Genomic DNA, 19,200 nt, shown 5'->3' with positions numbered 1-19,200 from the left:
GTTGAGTCATCTATTTTTGCCTTGCAACCATGCCACGTTAGACCGCATGGTGCCATGTCATCAAGGAGATGTGACATCACTCCTTGCCATGTCACCTTACATTGTCACACGTGCTACCACATCAGCCACATGTGCCACCTCATCATTCCACATCATAGGACTCTTGGAGCCATGTCATCACACCTTGCCACCTTGGCATACCTCGTCAAACTTGCCACATCACCAATCCCTCCACCTCAATTCGCCATGTCAATCTACTACCTCATGAATGCCAACTCATCATGCCACATCACATTTCCAAGTCATAGAAGAGAATCATATATTCCACACCATATTGCCACATCATGACCATGCATGGTGCCACATCAGCCACATGTATACACATCATGATCATGGCGAGCCGCATCATCAACATGCATGGTAAGTTATACATGCATGTGATTTGAGCACAATGTGCGCGAGGCATAGAATACCTCGATCGAGGTTTATGACCGCGATGTGTGAGGCATAGAATACCTCGATCGAGGTTTATGACCTACGTAAGGCATAGAATACCTCAATCGAGGTATATGACCATGAGGCATAGAATACCTCGATCGAGGTTTATGACCTGCGTGAGGCATTGAATACCTCGATTGAGGTATATGACCTAGCCATAGCGTACCTCGATCGAGGTATTTGGAGGTACAAAACTGGAATAAAATCAAATGATGCAAATATTCAAAATTAACGTTGGATTCCACCCAATTAGTTTCAATCTTAGCACCTTCTCCACCAATAATAACCAAGAGCAATCTAAGAGCAATCTAGTGGATGAGTTGAGGCTCTCTATAAGACACCACGTTTTGGTTCATTTCACCCATTCTTAGCCATTCTTGCCTCCCCATCACTTTGTCACACCTTCCATCCTACTTTCATTGAGAATGGGTTCTCAAAGCCATAGAGCTAGTAGACGTGAAAGATGTAGGAACCCCCCCCAAATCTCATTGAAGAGGAGCGCAAGCGGAAGGCTCGTGAGCGCAAGAGAGCCTCTAGAGCTAAAGCTCGTGCTGCCACCACCGATCCACCTCCACCTCTACATCCCACCTCCGCCTCCACCTCCACCCCCACCCCCACCCCGACCCCCACCTCCATTGTTCCCCCCTCCACATCCTCATCCACTCCCCTACCTCCAGCCTCCGCCTTCCCCTAGCCGCCTACATTTTGGCCTCCACCTCTACCTCTTCCCCCTCCACCCTCCCCCCTCCCCCTCCCCCTCCCCCCTTCCCCTTGGTGCCTCCCTTCCCCCCTCCACCCTACCATCTCCCATTGATCCCCTTGCCCCACCTTGCAGCAGCAGTGTTGCTTCACGATGTGACTTGCCGAAGTCCACTATCCGTCGTCATACTAGCAAGATTGTGCAGTGTTTTTTTAGTGACCTCACGCCAGCTTCGTAGTCTGCTCTTCTCACATCCCTGATTGATCATCCTGACTTGGTAGAGTGTAGGAGGCTTGCTGGTCTTTGTGCACGTAGAGATAGGGTTGTATGTAGTGAGGTCCTTAGCAGTGATGTTCCTATGCTTCTATTAAGCATAGGAACTCCAGTGATGCCTTGGCAGCACGTCGTGCTATTGTGGTTGCCATTAGTAGACCTCATATGATAGGCCATGTGCGTACCGCTTCACGTCTTCTTCAGATTGCACCGTGCACATTGCGAGCAGGCATGATTAGGAGGCAGAGTCTAGAGGATAGTGAGACTGATGCTCTTTGGGCTTCGAGTGGTCATGCACCTCGCAGCGATCGATTGTTGGATGATTCCACTAGGTCCTTCATACAACAGTTTTGGGAGGAGCATTGCAGAGCATCCCCGGTGTTCAAGAAGGCATTGCAGAAGAGGGTGTCATGAGGTGTGTAAATTGAGCATGGTGCATGTTTTTTGGAGTGTACCCAGACTGAGTTGTACACTCAGTTTATAGAGGCACACCCGGAGTTTAGGATTGGGTAGAGGTCATTTGAGTGATGTAGGCCATGGTTTGTGCGATGCTCTCAGGAGCGTGACACATGCTGTTGTCGCTACCATGTGGATTTTGGATTGATGTATGACATATTCCGTTCCCTTGATGGTCATAGGGGAGTGGTTCCTACTAGCCCTTGCGACTTCATTCATTGTTTGCATGTTTTTGCTTTGCATGCATTGATGATGATTGGGGAGGGTGCTCCATGATACCATGGGCCGATCCATGGGCATGACAAGTGCTTTCTCCACTATTAGCTCTCCAATCTTGAATCTAGTCACTTGTCTTCCTATGGACTGGTGGTGTTCTCTTGTAGAAAAGTCACCTTCTGAGACATTTGCTTATCGTATTGCTCAAAAATCCCTTTGAGGGTAGATGCCATCAGGTGCATTGCAACTCCAGCGGACTGAGAGGACAATTGGGATTTGCCATCCACACAATTCTTTAGGTTGGTTAACATGCTCTTAGAGATTGCCCTCGAGAAAGATACATCACGTCCTTTCAGTTGCTCTACTGTTGCTTGAACTTGCCAGAACTTCAAGGTTCCTCTCGTATAAGGAAAGAAGTGAATGGTCTTCTTTAGCACATCTTGGAGATCTGTTGGTAAGCTAGAAAGCTTAATTCCACCATCTTTACTAATCTGAGCATTGGGCTATACATCTAGAATATCTTGTCTCTTCCTGTGCTTGCAAACTGCCTCCAAAAATTCCTAGAGCATTTTCAATCATGCATTCAGTGATGGTAATCTTCTGAGCTTGACAGACTAGTTGCCTCTCCTTCATGTTCACCTCTTGTATCAACCTGGTGAGGTTTTTGAGAGCATCCAAATTGGGCTTTTGAAGAGCAAGAGAGGAGCTCCCTTATGTCACGATTTCAAGATCAAGGGAGGAGAGGCTCTCATGTTCATATATATATTTTTAAATACTTCAACATAACTAAATATAACTACTAGCACCTAATTTGGATCTTCAAAGTAGGTGGTCTTTCATTCAGATCATTTGGATCCAAGGTGATGGTATGTGGTCCAAGTTGCTCCTCAAAGCAAACATATTTTCGAATATAGGAATGTGGATATGGAGATGCCGACAAAAGATCCAAATAATGATGCCAATGGATCTACGGAAGAGGATGAAGATGACGATATGGGCCATGAGGAAGGTGACAATAATGACATTGTAATGGAGGAAGGTGGAGATCACGACTTTGGGGAAGAAGAGGGAGAACTAGAGGCCGATGAACTAGAGGACCAAGTCTTAGGTAGACATACAATAGGGGATGATGATGTAGGTGATCAATTGTATGTAAACATTGAGATAAACATATTTCGTGTGCAAGACTTGGTTCAAGATGAATCTGTTGATGTAAATGGTACTAATTCAGAGTTTTGACATCGACGATACTTCTTATGTGTAATTTGGCCCTCACATTTTTATAGTGACATTTTGTACATTAATTTGTATGTTAAGTTTATTATCAATATATGAGTGTTTTTACTCAATTTTGGTGTACATACTCTTATATTTTTTATCTTTCAAATGACCGAACTTGTGGTCCAAATTTCTTTTGGGACCCTTTGAAATGACGTTTTGTAAAAACATCGTATGAAAAATTGTACCCAGGCATCAGTGAAGCAGTGGTGCAAGGATTGGTAGCAGTTGGTATATATGTCGATATAGGGGTCGGTATATACCATCCCCTATATCGATAGATATACCGACAGCTATATTGACGTCTACACCAACACCTTCCCCACCCACCGACCGTATCGATGATCTTTGTGCCCGTGCTTGCGAAGTGTTGGAAGATAGCATCAAAAAGAGGCCCATGTCTTGTAGTGTTTTTTCCAAAACCTGTTTAGGCATGTCCTTTGTATGCATCATACTCCTTGCACACTCAACAATGGTGCAGTTTTCCTTTCTACTACTCCATTCTGTTACTGTGTTTTGGCAAGGAAAACTCTTTGCATATTCCCCATTACTTGCAAAACCCAGTAAACTCTTTAGAGATATACTCTCCCCCATTATGAGATTTAAGGTGTTTTGATTAGACAACTAGTTTGGGCTTAGCCATGGCCTTGAACTCTTTGATCTTTAAAAGAACCCCAAAACATTAAATCCAAGCGATGATCACATGAAGACCAAACAACAACACTTGGACAAACCACACAGGATCAACAAATCCAAGTTGCCCAAAGTGCCTCAAAGACCACATAGCTAACAATGCCACACTTCAAGATCACCGCAAATCATGGCATTCCATGGTGAGTCGTACTCAATGCCCACTTGTCCAGATCACGACACCTTAGCATAAGCAAAAAGATTCAGGTGTCCAAACTCCAGAAACTTGCATAGCCTTCCACATGTCAATAGACGCAATAGTCATAACCACCAAACATGCTCTAATACCATGTAGGCATGCGTAGAGTGTGCCACATGTCACCTAGATGTGAGTCGGGTGCGGGGTCCCCAATCTCGCCCCATGGTCACCCACAAAGCTCCACAACCCCCTCCCAAAAAGTCTCGGGAGGGGATAGATTGTGGAGGGCTCAAGAGTGTTTTATATCCAAGGTGCTCCTAGGGGCACAAGTTCTTATGAGATGCACCCTCCCCATGTACACATGTCAGAAGTGCATGGCCTCCTCCAACTTCTTTGTATTTTTCCAAGACCACTCTTTGTATGCGAGGGTGAAGGCCATTACCTCCAACAAGGCTTTCATACAATGGGGTAAAGCTCTAGAGTATTTGTTCACCAAACTCCAGGTCTTCCATTTCAAACCCATTCTTAGGTAGTCTATCCTTAGGATCTTCATATGATTCAGATGATCCAACAAGGCATCACCTTCTTCCATATGAAGATTCACCAAATGTGTCTTTAGATTAAGGCAAGTGACCAACGTCTTACCCTCATAAAAGGGTGTCAACATGGTCCATACATCAAATGCATCACTTGGGTAAACATTGTATTTTCTAGGAATAGTGTAACTTGATATCCATCACTTTGTAATTTAACTCATCATAGGCATGCTTGTGTGCATGTGCAGCATTTTGCCCTGGAGGCATTACATTGCCATCAACAAATGCCCACAACTTCTCACTGAAAAACTCCTAAAAAATAGATTCTTGATGAGGCATTTCCAAATGTGGAACTTGTTTCCATCAAACACAAGAGTGTCTAGCACATGATATTGTGACCAAAACTGCAAAAGGCCCACAATATTGTACAACAATGATAGGATGTTGACTTAGCCATGCCTAAGTTAGCATTGTTGACTTAGCATCTACACTGTAGGGGTGAATTTCAATTGGGAGTTATCAACTTGGGCTGAGACCACCTAGCAAAGTTATCCTAGCTCATCTCCATGCACCTTATGTCTGGTAGGGTGCTACAAATAGAACTAGAACTTGAAGATAGTGCTTTAAACAACGTCTTGGCTAGCTACCTACCCACTTTTGCATTAGTCCAATTGGATGCTTCAGTTATTAGCTGATACTCTATGCACACAAAGCAACTAGGTGATCTATCTAGTTCAAAGTATTCCATGATCTTTGATAGAGACTGGGAGAACCCTCTGATGCCAAAACCTCTATGGCACTAAACTCTAGCTCTAATGGACCTCATTCCCCTTCTTCTATAATAGCTTGACTATGGGAATACTTTTTAAATATGATAGAAAGGCTTGGATTGTTGAACTAGTAGATATGAGAAATCCCTTTGCTAAATAGTCTAAGATACGAGAGAAGCCCTAGGTGTCAACCCAGTTACTAATGCCGAAAGTAATATAGAGGGAATCGAGTCCCACTGTACCTATAGGTAGCTAGCCCCAAACTCAATTCTTTGAGGGTGGTTATGGCTATTGTCTAACTACTATTATCCAATTCTTTCTTCCAAGAAGGCAAGTGTCCCTTGCTTGATCGTTTTCCACACCCTTCCAACCCTCTGAATGAGAATAAAAATTCGCAAGGGGGCCTTCCCATCAAACATACACAAATCATTATTATATTTTGTTTCATGAGTAGAATGCCTACATGTACTGATTCAGAGAGACAAAACTGATTTTCTCATACTCATCCATTTCATGGAAAGAGTCTTTTTGCCCAATGGGATGTCCCAATTAAGAGTGGTAATGCAAGTAACATTTTGAGTTGCAATTATCTCCATTGAATCAGAGCTCTTCCTTTGAGGTAATCATCTTGTTTGAGGACTGCAAAGCTACAGTGCTGTGGTTCATAATAGCAACTGATGTTGTACTGGCTCCTCTAAATTTTCATTTTTTTAAATTTAGTCTCGATTTAGTAATTTGAGTTTTATCGCTTTTTTACCTTATACCTATGTGTACTTCTCCCTATACTTATGAAATGTGGAGGGACATGCATGTCGAACATTCTTGAATGTTGAGATGCTTTGGTTTATTCTTGAATTTATCATCTTGCCTAGTAGATGCAAACTAAGACTTGGAGAAATTTCTCCTTTGATGCCATACATTCCTACTCTAGTTCTTGAATCTCATGTTTATAGCCTTTGATACTTTTTAACAACTATGTGTTTGTTTCTTGCACTACGTATTCATCATCTTTTGCATCAAACTTTTGTGTAATTGCACTATTTCTTTTTTATGTTCATCACAAGAGCATTAGAGTCAGTAGAATGAATGCTCAACCCCTTCTTTCTTGTTCAAGGTAGTTGAAAGTTTCATTTGTTTCATTGTAAGGTAATTGTATAGTATACTTTGTGATAGAGGCATCATATGAGTCTTAAGCCATCACTAAGACAAAAAGAATATCACTACTCACATTTGCAAGGAGAAACAAGTCATAATGTGTATTGTGTCATGTACCATTCCATGAGTATATCAATTTAGATTGTTCTTTCAAAGAATGTAAAAGGGTATGGCTTACCTTTTAATGTTTTGAATTCTGAGCCCTTGTGCATTTCCCTATTCATGTATTCATTGGTTTCAATTCCCAAAAACTGCTAGAGTTTGTCCATTAGTAACTCAATAATATAATGACTACCTATCCACTAGCAATGAGTTCAATCAAGTCATAACAAACCTTTGCAAATATAATGACTACGGTAGTAAAATTTGCAAAGAGACTGAAGTCATAATGAATCTTTTGTTATGTCTCGTTTAATGATTCTATTAGGACCTATATTCTTCTTTCTAAAAAGACTATGTAAAAAGGTGAGTTTAACCTTGTAAGCTTCCACCCAAAAAAGAAATTCAATATTTTGAGTCCTTGCTCCATGAGAATAAAAGAACCTATTCGATATTGAGCTTGATCAAATACAAGAAAGATGCACAAACCTATTCAAGTTCAAAAGGGAAGATGTAAATCTAGTAACCAATGCAACTATGAGCTAGGTGTTTAAATCCTACTTGCTTAACTCTCTTTTGAGAGTTTGAAAAGCCCACAAAGGCTACCTATCCTTACTAGGATTATTTTACAAGTTATTATATCTTCAACTAGGCATGTTTATGGATATGGGGTGTAGGGTGATGGGGTAGCCATGGAGAGGACGAGGCATGGGGTCGATGGTAATGGGCTCTGCCAAATCCACTGTGCTCCATTGGAACCGCTTCACCAAGTGGTGCACATACACACCCATCACCATCCTTGCAAAGTCACCCCCAGGGCACACATGCGGACCTCCTCCAAATGGAATATACGTGTAGGGTGCAGGAGATCTCTCCTCAAACCTTGATGGATCAAATTTGTGTGGATCGGGAAAGTACTCGGCATTTAGGTGCGATGCAGGGATGCTGAAGAACACCTGTGTAGTTATAAAAAAATCATTATCAAGCATCATCCAATCTTCATAGTTGCAATAACGAGTGTTTAAACATTAATCATGTAGAATTCAAATATTCAAGAAATAGCAAGTCAACAAAAACAATGCAATAGAACCAAATGCTAGAAATTGAGAGACGAGGGGAATGCAACATGAGACTAGATGGAGCAACCCATCCCCAACGTTACAAAGAAATACACTATCCATGGAATGATAGTGAGGGAGAAAGAGAGAGGAAAAGAATTGAGCAAGCTGAAGAACCAATCTTACAATTGAGATACCCCGAAACAACCAAGTTATGGAGAGTGGAAGGAGAAGATATACGCAACGAGGAGATGGAGAATGCTTAACCTACAAGTAATGGAGCTGAAAATTTGCGAGGTCGACACTGAACTCCCGAGACTTAGGGGCTTAGCACACAGGAAGAAATAGGATGGGAATGGGAAAAGGTGGTCCCAAGTGGTCCCATGCATATTTCTATCCTATTCCCATCCCACCATGTGCTAACAAAAAAAGAACTAGGGATGGGTTTAGGAGAAAGAGGACAGATGGCATCATTTCATGTGTTTAAGAGGTGGGGACCTTATGGGGACAAGGACACATGTCATACTTCCATGTTTTTGAATCCCTAAAAAAGGGGAACCCATTCTGGCTGCCAGGGTCTAGAGGCCATGGTCCAGGATGTAGACCACTTTGTGTAGGATGGGAGTAATGATGACAAAAATATTCCCATCCTAAACCCATGCTAGCCCGATCCATGTGCTAAGGCCCTTAGTGGTGTTATACATTTATGAGAGAGAGAGAGAGAGGAACCAAACGGAAAAGACGTGCACAATTACAAGCGGTGGACCAAGAACACGTTACCCACCATAATGAGCGGATGACCGAAAGACATTGAGATTCTTAGCTGAAAGAATCAACGGTTTCAACTCTTAAGAATGTAAAAGTTATCGGCTATTGACACACTGCCTCCTAAAAAACTAGAGCTCATTGACACACTCCTGGAGTGGTCCATGGCACATGCGAGGGCTATTCTGTCACAATCTCTGAAGTTTGAACGGAACTTGGTCTATGAGAAGGACTCATGATCAATGAAAGTGCCATGATTCAGTACATATCAGCAAGAATAACAATAATACTCACCTTCCAGCCCTTTGGAATCGAGTAGCCCCCGAAGCTCAGATCCTCCAAGGCCTCTCTAAACGCACCCTGCGACGGAGGCTTCAGACGCAGGGTCTCCTGAATCGCCCTCCACGTGTGCTTCATATTCAGGACGTCCTCCCAGCTTAGTCTCTCGCCAGATTTCTTTTGTGCCGCTATCTCTGTTTGCTCTATAGTCAGGGAAAAAGACATCATCTTAATTAGTAGTGCACTCACCTGTTTCGTCAGAGCACGATCACGACGAACTCAGAACTGTACAGTTTGTTTTTGCATACCTTTGGCTACGCAATCGTACGACTCTGGATTCTCGGCCAAGTATTTGCAAAGAAAGGTAAGGGTGGCCGTGGTGGAGTCGTGCCCAGCAAATAGCAGGAAAAGCAGAACATCCACCACTTCGTTGCGCGTTAGCGACCCTCCATTCTCGTCCTTAGCCTTCAGCATGGCAACGATCAACTCTTTGTCGTCGGACTGCTTGAGGATGCTCATCTCGTCTGTCTTTTGGTCAATCAATCGACCGAATTCTCGCTCCAAATTAGCCCTGGCGACTTTGGCCCTGTGATATTGGGTTCCTGGAATGTTGATGGGAAGTCGCATGAGCCCCACAGCGAAATGAACAAACTCCTTTAGCAGTTTTGCTTTCAATGCCTCGTCCTGAAGCCCCAAGAATGCACTGCAAGCGACGGTGAAGGCATGCAGCTTCACCAAAGGGAACAGATTCACGCGACTCTGACCCTCCCAGTGTTCCAAAAAATGTGTCTCTGTAATCTCATCGACCTTGTCCACAACCCTCCGAAGTGCCTCCGGGTAGAGGCAAGTCCCCATAAGCTGCCTTAATCGTTTGTGCTCCGCACCATATTTAGCCACAGGACTGGACTCGCCCAGCATTTTTATTATTGCGGCTGGCCAAGCGCTTCTCAAGCGGAGCTTATGTTCACTGGAGAAGATGAACTTGTGTGCCGCTGCGCCGGTGAGGATGACGGTGGGAAAGCTGAGGAAGGAAGTTTTGAAGATGTCTCCATACTTGGCCTTTCTTTCGTCGACAAAACGAGTGGGCTGGTTAGAAGTCCGAGCACGGATGAAATCCAGAGTCTCACCTATAAACGGAAGGCCGAAGCTCCCAGGCGGAATCTTAAGGTTGCGCTTTCGCTTCCAAGAGTTACGGCCGCCTGGAAAAACTAGCAACGTGGCAGAGGCCAACACAGCAATGGTGATGAGCGAAGGGACGATGATAGGATAATCATCTGTTATGGAAAGAAGCCAATGGTACCGATTGCGTAGCAGCTGCACATATTGCTCCATATCACTCTCTTTCTTCCTGCACCTCTCAGGCTCTCTGATCTAGTCCGATCTTTTCACCCAACCTGCACGTTATCACGCTCCTCATCGTTGCGGCGTGGCTGTCTCATCGTGTTTCTTTCTTCGAATCAGGTACAAATTGACAGAATTGCCTTTGTCTGGAATGCAAGGCTGCTCACCGCACACAAGATCGTACCTCGTTTGTACTCTCGGAAACTTTGATTCTTTTCGTCGTGAAGTGCCGAGATCCCGCGTCATTGTCCGCGCATCAAGGCCATTTTGCCCGTCAACTCCAAAAACCTCAGCATTTGAAAATTGACAGAATTGCCTTTGTCTGGAATGCAAGGCTGCTCACCGCACACAAGATCCTACCTCGTTTGTACTCTCGGAAACTTTGATTCTTTTCGTCGTGAAGTGCCGAGATCCCGCGTCATTGTCCGCGCATCAATTTTGCCCGTCAACTCCAAAAACCTCAGCATTTTGAAAATTTGATGAAACTTTTATCTACCTTTGCTTTCGTGGCAAAAGGAAAGTGATATCGGTTTTGGGTCTTGGGCGTATTAGGAAGCTCTTCAAATAGCACCAGTCAATTTTTGGTCTGCCCTTGGGTAGCCTTAGCAACTCTTCAAATTGGGCAAAGCAAAATTTAGGCAGTTTTAGAATTTTTGGAAGTTCATTTTTACTCTTCGACAATATGTTGACTCTTCTTCATTGGACCCCAATGAAGACTTTAAAGTGGTTGACTCTCCCCTCCCCCCCCCCTCTCTCTCTCTCTCCCCTTCTTTATCTTCCTCTGTATCTCCTCAAGTCTTCTTACACACCATCTCCACCTTTTCTCCCTCCCCCCCCCTCCTCTCTCTCTCTCTCTCTCTCTCTCTCTCTCTCTCTCTCCCCTTTATCTCCTAGAGTCTTCCTCCACATCTCCTCAAGTCTTCTTACAGACCATCTCCACCTTTTCTCCCTCCCCCCCCCCCCCCCCCCCTCTCTCTCTCTCTCTCTCTCTCTCTCTCTCTCTCTCTCTCTCTCTCTCCCCTTTATCTAGTGGAGTCTTCCTCCATACCATTTCCTTTTTATTTGCTTTTTTGATCTTGGGTAGGCCTTATGAATGATTAAATATCATTCACCTTATTTTATTAAATCAAAGATCAACAAGTCAATCAGTTTTTTTGAAACTACCTTTGCTTTGATGGTAAAAGGAAAGGCTATCTTAATCTTTGCACGTGAGAGGGTGCTTGTCAAATCTCACGCATATCCAGTTTTGGGTCTTGGGCGTATTAGAGCATCAGTTTTGGGTCTTGGGCGTATTAGAGCATCTCGTGAACTGCTTCAAATAGCACCAATAGACCTAGCATTCCAATTAGTGTTTCCTAATTTCAAAGGATTAGTGAGGTATTTGAGGTGTACCAATGAGAGTACTCCTTTTTGTGGGGCAATGCCATGTTGAGGTGAAGGGTGGACAGACATGCAAACAGCCCCTATTGGCTACTCCTCTTATACTAGGGACCACTCAAACCATCCCCCCCCCCTCAACCCAACCCTCCTCCCATATGCACCTCCCCCAAACAATTCTACAAGTCATTCAAGAGATAGTGGGCCTTTCTGGGTGAATTCTTCCCCCCTTTCAGTTTGTTACAAGCCTGCCCTCTCCTCTTCTTTAGTCCAGCTCCATTCTCCCTTCATTTTTCAAATGTGGGAACTCATTTGGCAGCTTCTCTACCCCCTCCTTCTTTGGTCCACTGTCTTTCTCCCTCTCCAGTACCTCCTATGGTAGCTACTGATTCTCTCTCCATTTCTAGCTATAGCACCTCCTACATCAGCAATTGCTCATCCCCCTTTGCTCTTTCTCCCTCCATTCCTAGCTATAGTACCTCCTGTGGTGGCTCCTTATCCCCCTCTGCTCTTTCTCCCTCTATTCCTAGCTACAACACCTCCTGGAGTAGCTGCTCATCTCCCTTTGCTCTTTCTCCATCCATTCCTAGCTACAACACCTCTTGGAGCTTCTCTCCACCTTCAATTGCACCCTCTATACCTTTCCCCCCCCCTTCCCTATCTCTCCCTCTATCGAAGCTGCTCTCTTCCTCCAAGCTGCACTTTCTAGTCCACTATTGCTGTTGTGACCTCTATACAAGCATGGTAAGGAGACCATACATGTACTCTATGTCCCACAGGAGCAAAAATGCACTGGGTGAATGGGTGCCTTGCACCTATAGCTTGAATGATTGGATAGTCATGAGAGGATCTACCAAGGGTCCACATAAGCTTCCCAAGAGCAAAAGAGGTGATCTTTTGCATGAATGGAAGGGCCACATCATGAAGTTCAAGCTTGGGAAGAAAGGATGGCTTGCAAAGGTGCAAGACATCTACATGGGGAAGGACATGCACCTTCCTTCGTCAAGCAATCAATCGACAATACCATCGCATTGTAAGTTTGCATTTTGTGTAAGATTTGTAAGTGTAATGAGTCAGTTTGAAATTGTATTTTGAAATAGCACTTATGCATAGCAGATGTATTTCCTTCAAACTTTGAGGAGTGAGAACTAGTCAAGTGCTTCTCAGGTAAGTTTACTGCCATTCATGAGGATTTAGAAAGGCAAATGCATGCTGGAGAGAATTCCTCTGCTTTAAAACATAGAAATATCTATTGGTATAATTCCAAGTACATTACTCCAAGGATGGCATCAAGCTATGGCCATCTTCAATGCATTGCAACACCACAACTTGAAGACATGGATTGTAGCATGGTGGACACAAGAACAGTGCAATTATACAAGGAAAAGATTGCAAAGGATGTGGGCATGGCCATGAAGTTTACATTTGGCTCTAAATGGGTAAGGTTGTCTTGGTTTATGCCTCTGTACATTTTGCTTCTTCTTTTCAAAATCTAGATCACAGAACAAAAACCATATGGTCATGCAAGTGCCTACATGGGAATGCCCTTGAGGAATTGCTTGGGGTTGGGGAAGCAGGTCAGGTGAACAAAAGAGTGATTTGTTTCAATGCCATGTATGTAAGGACAATGTGGTTATCAAGTACCACGTCTCCCACCAAATGTTATATTTTGTTTTCCAATATAGGCGCTGGAAGAAAACAGGTGGCAATTGGCTCCCCCTTGACTCAACGATGATGATAATATAGGGGTAAGTTTATATATTGATTCTCATTTAGGAGATGTCAAGAATGTGACCGTCACGTCATAGTGGACTCTCAAGGACGTGCGGGAACACCTATTGGTCATGGAGGATGGCATGTCTGGGTCCTTTCACTTTACCTTAAATGGTGAAAAGGTAGGAAAGCATGCAAAGAAGCGCATGCATAGTGCAACTTTTTTCGCTCATGCAAACAATGTGGGGTGGAACAATTGTGGATTTTGACAAAAAGACCCACTGTCATATGCTCTGTCGCCTCATGAATTGCTCCCATAGCACCTAAAGTGAAATGCACATCATCCTTGTAATGATGTGCTATTTCACATACAACACGCTACAAGGGTGCACGGGGAATGAGATTTTCCACATCGGTTTGGAACTTGCAGATCTCTTGAAGTGCCTTCACGCTTGATTTCTTGCATCTCTTAATCTTTGGGGGACTCTGCATCAGACTCTGGACATGGCTCTATGGCTGCTTGTCCTCTTTGAACTTCTTTTGCCTCTCCTCCCTTGCAACCTTCTCTTCAGACTCCTCTTCCTATGTTTGGTGGGTCCTTCGAGGTGGCCTGTCGTGCCTAGGAGTCTGCTTTGTGCTTGTTCCCTTTCCCTTTTGCTGAGGCTATGAGACAGAAGGCTGAGGCTCTTGCTCAGCTTGTACTAGAGGCTCCTCATATGTGATAATCTCGAGGCACAGAGGGTTGATGGTGCTCTTCCGTGCAATCTTCTTGGTTGGAGGATTGAGGCCAAGGTTCATGATATCTGCGAGCCTGCCAAATACTTCCTTTGTGCCCCCTTTAATCTCTCCATCTCCTCGCTTTACCTTTCTTGCTGCCCTTGTTGGTCTAGAAGCTCCATGCTAGGACCCCACGGAGGAGGGAGGGGCCATTGATCATGATTGATTGGACTATTTTATCCCTCTTGGGAGACCTCTCTACTTCCACGATTAGTTGTGTCCCCTGATTGTGCTTGGATCCTTTGTTGTGTTGGGATTCCTCATCGTGTTGAGATCCCTGGGATCCCCTATGAGAGTCGAATGGTAGGGACTCGCATTGCTGGGACTCTTGATGATGAGAACCGCCTTTAGATCCCTACTAATCATCGCCCTCTTGGCCATTGGGGCTCGCAATGTGTTCGGAGGCCATGGAGTTGTGAGGAGGAGAGCGGGTAACGTCTAAATGGCATCCAGTGGCTCTAGCAGTTTGTTTAACTCATGCCATAGAAATGAGGGATTTTAGGGCTTTGAAGTGCTTTATATAGTCTTTTTTAAAGCACTTTAGGGTTTTTATTTATAGGCCCTTTTAAGTTAGGGTTTTTTGAGTACACCCCTTCCCCCCCCTCAGTCTTTTGTCACCAGTTTGGTAATGCTTTCCTCACCACCCTCCCTCCCAACCCACCCACCCCTCCACCCTACCATGTCGCACATGCAATTCTGAAAATTTCCAAACAAATTTGTGAATTTTGGAATCTATAATTGACTCAAAATAGTGTTAACTTTATTCATCAAACATTTTACATTTGGGGTTCTCTTAAGATCCAACGCCTCCCCTGTCTGACTCTACGTGTTGCAACCAAAGCGCAACCTCTTGACTTCCTATTGAGGACTTCCAAGCACTATATCTCCTTGTCTTCTTGACATGTTGAACCACTTTTGCGAGACTTGAGACCTCTACCTTATCGCGCTTGAGATTCCTAGCGTCTAGACATCTATAAAACCAGTCGAACATTTCGTGTAGTGCATTGCTTCGTGCGATCCCACCCCCATGCCTTGTATTCTTGATGTATGTTGCCTTTGCTTTGTAATGCGATTTCTCCATTCCTTGAGTATTCCAAATGGACAGAGAGCCCCATTGCTCCACAAACCATGGTGCATGTGCGTAAAGAATATGTTGTAAAGAAAAACATCATATTAGAAACATAAACTGGCCTCAAACTGGCTCAAGTTTAAAGCAAAAAATTTCAACCTAAGGAGGATTACCATGCAATGTGTAATATGTGACTCACCCCATGCTTCTACCATCAATGATATGAATTCTCCCAATGTTGTCCTGAATCTCTCATAATAAAGCTCATCTATTTGACCTTGTCTAAGCAATGCTTTGTCCACAGCTTTTCACTCAAAGTAGCAATTTGTGGATGTGAAGCTTGATTCGTAGTGCACTCATGCAAAGCATCAAAAATTTTGGAATTGGAATTTCATCATATCCTTTTGCTTTGAAAGTCAACATTGTCTTACAAACTTTAACTAGATAATCCTAAAAAAGTTCTATAAAAACTGGAAGTGGCATGAAAATGTTGATTTTAACTATCCTGGTAGCAATATTTGGTTTCAGGGAATGTTGTACTTTCGAAAATACTTTGGCTCTGTATGATTCTATGATGCTTCCATCAGGGACTGGCCAATCATTTGTATTCCACGCTAGAAGATCTTGCTTTTTTAATAAACCGTGTGAGTGAGCATTGCCCATAGAAAGCAATAGTTATTTCGTTTTAACTATTTCATTACACAAATACACTTACAATTGGGTCTATGGTGTGGAACATGTTGTGTCCAAACCTCTCTGATGGATCTTGTGCCTTCCTTTTTTACTCTAAAATCTTTCACTCTACCCTTCCAAGAAGCCAAAAAAGTGTTAGTTGATTGTTGCTTTCTCTGCTTGTTGGGTTGCATTAGCACCCATGTAAGAAAATAATATGTCTGTGCTCAATAGATAATAGGATCTCGTACACAAGAGAGAAAACAAGATAGTATGGAGAATCAAAAATTTGATTACTGTAGAACTGATACAATAGATGGCGCTGCCTCCCAACCGTGTGCTCCTGGGAAAGAAGCTTCGATGGCATGCTGAAAATAGTAGAAGACGGAGGCTGGATGCTAAGGAATCAGGGTTGCTGTAGCTAGTGATGAAATGGGCTTCATGGGCTTGCTCTTATATAGCCACCAGTCGTAGTCGGTTAGGCTCGATTGGGTGGCCGACCCAGTCTACCCAAAACGGTCGCTGGGGGTCGGTCTCGAAATAGGCCACCGACCATATGATAGAACCGGTGCACAAAACCTATGGTTTCTATTCAGCCCACAGCTATCCGGGATCATCTGAGGCTCCAAACGGGCCCTGCAACCCGAGAGTGGGCAGCCCTAGGAAATGCTCCGTCTACCCTCAGTGCAGTCAGTCAAGGGATGCCTTCCCGCACTTGCATGTAGCCTAGTTGGCGGTGTGCCAACTCTATCTGAAGCCGTCCAACCATCAGGCCACACATGGCCCCCATCTGGTGTCCAAACCAGGACCTACCGAATAACCGAGCTACTCAAATGCCTTCTCCTCATATGGGGGGGCTTACAAGTAGAGTTAGCTGGTTCCCGCGTAGTAACATGAGAGTGGAGCATTGATATCTAACAACCGAGTCTCCTTGTTACTATCCTTTTCCAGCTACCATCCATAGTAACAGTATTGGAAACTTCTACACATGATATTAGTGAGGTAGGTCTTCATGGCAAAGAGATACTTTGTACATCCACATCTTCACTAAGTAGAGCAACAGACTATTTCCTAGTGGCATGACCAAAGTTTTTGGTTACCATATGAAATCCTCACTCTAATAGCTGCGAAGTCAAAGAAACACACAGCAAAATAGTAAGACATTAACAAAACTAAATGAAACTAAGAACAAGCGAATAAAAGGTGAAAGGAGCTTATTGTCTTGAAAGTTTAAGAGCATCACAACAATAATACCTAGGATGCCAACTCAATGTGTAATATGTTACTACCCTCGTCCAAAATCCAAGGTATGGGGGGACAAGGTCCATACATAATATGCATGGATTTCCTTTAAAATTTTCAAATATGCAAGGGAAAAATATGAAAATTTCATGTCCCCCCTCCCACAAAATATAAGGTATATACCTTGAAAAATATGCAAGATTTTAAGATTAGTACCTATTTTTCATAATATGTGAGGCCCAAGGGGGGGGGGGGGGTTTGGATGAGGGGGTGTAAAACAAAAAATACACTAAAATATGAAAACCCATCTCCTTTCAAATCAATGTAACTTTTTCATGTGTTACCCAAATTTCAAGGTGTAAAGACATATTTGAAGCTCTGTTATGTAGAACACAACCATGTTAATTTGAATAATTTCTACTCATGGCATATTGTTAAATTAATCTCATACTCAAGATGAGCTCAAGATTTTGATTTATTTTCTTAATAAAGAGAGTTGGTACCCCAGATAATAGTAATGCAACTAGGAATGCTTGTCGAAGAGAGAATGGAATGGCTCGTGGTGGCGAAAGTAGAGGAATGCTTGTTGAAGAGAGAATGGCACTTAAGAACAAGAGAAAATGGATGGTTGATTTGGGTCACCATGCGGGAAGTTTCAAAATGGAGCTTTGGTCCACATCTCTTGATAAGATAGGCGAACCATAAAAGAATAAAAAACAAATCTTCTCATTAATGCCACACACTTGTAGCAACATAAAGTACTATTTTATTTTCATATTTTTGCCTTTTTTTATGGAATTTCTACGTTACGTTGGCCTTCTGTTCACTGGTTGAGAGACATTTTTTGCAAACCCTAAAAGGCCCAAAAATGGGCTTCCTTTTTTTCCTAATGACAACTCAAAATGTTAGTGAAGCTAGCCCTTGAAATTTGTACCCCAAAAATGTGTAATGTTACGTCTATTAGCACGTCTGTACTATGAAACACATATATAGGCACGTTTATTATATAATATAGATGTGCAAATAGACACGTTTTTAGATGTGCTAACTGGTGTTTAAACCTACATGAACAAAACCTTTTCCTCAATTCACCACGCTTGCATTCCTTTCAGCTTGTTTTCCCATCTCCAAGAGGAACTCAGCTCCAAGCATCTCCCCCTTATCTCCAAGCATAGACATTCATATCCAAGCATACAATCCAAGCATAATCCAAGCATACAAGAGAAGAGGTTGAAGAAGGAAGCCACAAGAGAAGAAGGAGAAGAAGCTTTTCATACCTCTATCAAAGGTAAGTCTCTTGTTAGTTGCTCTTCTCTCTCAATCTATGATGCTTCTTGTACTTGTGGAAAGATGTTTTCTTCAAATTCGTCCTCTTTTGCATGCAAGAAAGAATGTTTTTGGAAACTTTATTTTATGTGGGGGTCGAATAGTCTATCGTTGCCAGATTTTTGTTGAGATCCTATGTCAGAGCGCATCTAATAGTGCATCGAACAAGCTATTTTTGAATTGTGCACCCACGCCTATAGACGCACTGATAGCCACATGTATAGACGCGATGAGACAGTTTGATCTCTTTCTCCTTCCCATTCCATTCTCCCTTCTCCTTCCCATTCCATTCTCCCATGTCCTTCTCCTTCCCATTCTATTCTCCCTTCTCCTTCTCCTTCTCCTTCCCATTCCACAAGAGGGCATGCATGATGGAAATAAGGAATTGCATGAGGGAAATTGGGATAAAGCATGAGGGAGGGAAAGGGAAAGAGGGCATGCACGATAGAAATAAGGGATTGCATGAGGGAAATTGGGATAAAGCATGAGGGTAGGATAGAGAAGGAGGGCATGCATTGTTCTTTCTTTCTTCTGTTTTCTTCTCTACTCTTCTTTCTCTTCTTTCTCTTATTCTCTTCTCTTTTCTCTTTTCTCTTTTCTTCTCTGCTCTTCTTATCTTCTTATCTATTTTCTTTCTTCTCTTTTCTTCTTTGCTCTTTGTATTTTCTTATCTTCTTCTCTTCTCTTGTAATCTTATTCTCTATAGCTCATCATGTGGCCAAGAAGCTCTCTAGAAGGTTTGCCTGACCCTCTAGATGCCTTCTTGCAGCA

At 43.2% G+C, this 19,200-nt stretch overlaps 1 pseudogene; it reads right to left on the bottom strand.

Annotated features, from left to right (window-relative positions):
* Positions 1-7,454: 7,454 nt before the first annotated feature.
* LOC147889795 (cytochrome P450 716B1 pseudogene) lies at positions 7,455-10,244 on the bottom strand (annotated as a pseudogene).
* Positions 10,245-19,200: the final 8,956 nt, after the last annotated feature.

The sequence above is a fragment of the Dipteris shenzhenensis genome, chromosome 20 (assembly GCF_047967505.1).
Source record: "Dipteris shenzhenensis isolate YYH24624 ecotype China chromosome 20, Dip_SZ_1.0, whole genome shotgun sequence".
Taxonomy (NCBI): Eukaryota; Viridiplantae; Streptophyta; class Polypodiopsida; order Gleicheniales; family Dipteridaceae; genus Dipteris; species Dipteris shenzhenensis.
This window is presented reverse-complemented; position numbering and strand designations above follow the sequence as displayed.